General features: G+C 31.8%; 1 protein-coding gene across 2 annotated transcripts in view; it reads left to right on the plus strand.

Annotated features, from left to right (window-relative positions):
- Window positions 1–289, plus strand: part of LOC138156930 (TRPM8 channel-associated factor 2-like) — a 34,165-nt gene that overhangs the window by 7,262 nt on the left and 26,614 nt on the right. The gene's annotated exons all lie outside the window — the stretch shown is intronic.

The following is a 289-nucleotide window of genomic DNA, read 5'->3' on the forward strand; positions in this document are numbered from 1 at the left end:
GATAGATAGATAGATAGATAGATAGATAGATAGATAGATAGATAGATTAGATAGGTCATATTCATATATATGTGTACCTCCTCATGGCTATTACTTGTTCTAACATATTCTTCCAGTTCTTTTGGTTGTGCTGTTGTTTTAAAAATTACCTTTTTTTATTGACAAGCATATGTTTTCTTTTTCCAAATCTCATCCCCTAATTGAAAAAAAAGGAAGAAAACCAAAATAAACTATGGTAATACACACACACACACACACACACACACACACACACACACACACACACACA

The sequence above is a fragment of the Petaurus breviceps genome, unplaced genomic scaffold, assembly GCF_028583685.1.
Source record: "Petaurus breviceps papuanus isolate PSGF00001 unplaced genomic scaffold, PetGlider_PUasm1.0 111, whole genome shotgun sequence".
In the NCBI taxonomy this organism is placed as follows: domain Eukaryota; kingdom Metazoa; phylum Chordata; class Mammalia; order Diprotodontia; family Petauridae; genus Petaurus; species Petaurus breviceps.